At 37.3% G+C, this 2,827-nt stretch overlaps 1 long non-coding RNA gene across 1 annotated transcript; it reads left to right on the top strand.

Moving 5' to 3' along the window:
* The first annotated feature begins 1,789 nt into the window (after window positions 1-1,789).
* Window positions 1,790-2,414, top strand: LOC138643566 (uncharacterized). Its single transcript, XR_011314187.1, has 3 exons — window positions 1,790-1,902; window positions 2,062-2,163; window positions 2,292-2,414. It is a non-coding gene; the product is annotated as an uncharacterized lncRNA (long non-coding RNA).
* Window positions 2,415-2,827: the final 413 nt, after the last annotated feature.

Raw genomic sequence — 2,827 nt, 5'->3', positions numbered from 1 at the left:
TAATCTACATCTAGTCATCTAGTCCACATCTACTGAACACTATTCAGCTCAGTTAGGATGTGATATGGATGAGAACCTCCCATAGGTGATCTTTTATGTTGAGTTATTTTATGCATTTCCAGACACTGATTTCTAGTGACGGCCGTACATCCACTATTAACTATTAGTACAGAAGATCTTTTGACATATAGAGACTGTAAGAATTCTGTATAAACTATGGATTTTTCTCCTCTACAGGGCCGTCCACTTAGTGCGTCATAAAGACACAAACAAGGTGTTCGCCATGAAGAAACGAGCCAGGAGTAAACTGCATGACCCATACTTTCTTAAATTGGCCTATGTGGAAAGGGATATCGCAATATTCTCCGATTGTCCCTTTGTTGTCTCCGCATTTTGTTCCTTCCCAACTAAACGACACCTGTGTATGGTCATGGACTTTGAAGCAGGTAAGACATATCCATTGTATCTATATCCGGCCCGTATCTGCTTAAATATATAAAGGTCCCAATGTATTTATATTTCATTACTCTACATGCTCATAAGAACAGTTTAGGAGGATTACATCTTTCTGACATAATCATTTTCATTGCTTCTTATTGCATTCTCTTATGATGTTGGGGCAACAAAAACACTACAATTCCATCTGAGTTTATTTTTTTTTTAATTTATTTTGAATGGAGAAAAAGTGATTTTTATATTTAATTTTTTTTCCACAAATATTTTAATTATTTTTTTCATCTCCATAAGGGACCTGAATTTGCGATTATATAATCGTATTTACTATGTACTGCAACATGGGTATTGCAGAATATGGTGAACAGATTGGTCCACTATGAAGCCAAGCTACACACTGACCTTCACAGAAGTACCATAATGGCAAGGATAGTAGTCTTCCGCAGACACTCAGCAGCCATAGCAAACCACTGATATGGAATGGGGCGATAAGAGCATAGAGCAGCTCGCCTCCAGGTCACCTGCTGTAAATGCCAATGTCCAAGATTGACAGTGCAATGTAAGAGGTTACCAGCAGGGGGCAGATCTGAACTCACTTTTTGTATAGGACTACTCTGCAGTATACAGTATACGCTCTACATCACACAGTGTATCTCTATGATTGACTCCCTGCCCCTATGTCTCAGCTTATTTCTCATTCACACTCATCATGTGTAATTTACATTGTAACAAACCCTCACATGTCATATTTGCTTTCTGCTGTAGGAGGAGACTGTGGAAATTTCATAGAGTTTTACGGTCCTTTACCCCTGGACTTGGCCCGCATCTACATTGCGGAAACGGTTCTTGCCGGGGAATATCTGCACAGCTATGGTGTGGTTCATCGAGACCTGAAGCCTGAAAAGTAAGTGAATACAGCAGTATAATAAAGGGAAAGACAGTTATAGTTTGGTATACAGTCTATGGGTTATTACTTAGGGCTGACAATATCTTTTCTTTCACAGTCTCATGATATCATCAACTGGACATATCAAAGTCACCGATTTTGGGATTTCAAGACTCGGACTCATGAGACCAACATCAGACATTTACAAGGCTCCAACTAAAGACATCACCAGAGAGTTCCATGATGATGGGGTTAGCTTTATATAAAAACTTGTTCTTTACAGATCTGATCTATTTCTGCTTCTCTGATATTTTCTCGCATAGAAAACTTTTCCACTGATATTATTTGTCACAGTTATTTTCATTGTTCATCTTCTCATTGTTCTGTTGGTTTCCAGATAACTGGCACCTATCATTATGTAGCCCCAGAAGTCATCTTACAGAAGGGCTATGGAAGGCCTATTGACTGGTGGGCAATAGGGATCATCTTATATAAATTTCTTACCGGCCATGTGCCATTTAACGGAAGAAACAAAAAACATATTTTCTATAGTATCCTCGCGGGTAAGTAAAATAATCTGAATGCTGTGTGATGCCATAGTATTTTGGTTCAGTTGTTAGGTTCATTCTTTGGTTTACTTACTTGTTGTTTTTGATCATTTTTTTTAATGATAGTAAATGTAGAGACTTTCTTTTCTGTAACATTTACTTTTTATATAACAGATAACATCACTTTGAAAATTCAAAATTCTACTCATCATCGTGATGCTCAAGACTTCATGACTCAGCTGCTCAGAAAAGATCCAACCATTAGACTTGGGACAGGTAATGTATATAGTAGTATTAATAATGACTTATAGCTCCTCTGTGACCTGACAAATAGATAATTTCCATGAGGATCAGCACTGAAGTATCTGCTTTACCTTGTCTATCCCCATTCTTCTTGCTATGAGGAGGAGCAAATGAGATCAAGAGTCATCCATTCCTGAGTGAGTTAGATTTTGAGAAGCTTCAAAATCTGAAGCCATTGTATAGGCCAGATCTTAGTTCAGAGGAGGACACCCGCTACTTTCAATGTAAGTAGAATGAGACGTCATCTGGTTAAAGCTGCCTTTTGTCTTGTCTTTCATTTATTTGACAATATGTTCCCATCATTATTAGTAATAAGATAGTGACTGTCTGTGATTATATTAATAATCTCTGATAATATTTGTACTTTGTAGCTGGCATTAGGAGACCCAAATATATGGATTCAGATGAGGGTGACACAAGTGAGAAGGTCAGTAACTGGCCAGAAAGCTTAAACTATGTATCATCTTCTCAAAGACTTTCTAAGGTAAGTATGTGATCAGTAAATCCACAAAACTATAACTAAAATAGTTTTAAAATACTGTATATATATTTAATTTTACTCTGTGTATTTTAGCTATATCCAATCACTACCAGGACGATGAGCAATGAAGATCACAAGCCATCTCCAGATTGTTGT

The sequence above is a fragment of the Ranitomeya imitator genome, chromosome 6 (genome assembly GCF_032444005.1).
Source record: "Ranitomeya imitator isolate aRanImi1 chromosome 6, aRanImi1.pri, whole genome shotgun sequence".
Lineage (NCBI taxonomy): Eukaryota > Metazoa > Chordata > Amphibia > Anura > Dendrobatidae > Ranitomeya > Ranitomeya imitator.
The sequence above is the reverse complement of the archived record's forward strand: the minus strand, read 5'-3'. Positions and strand labels throughout refer to the sequence as shown.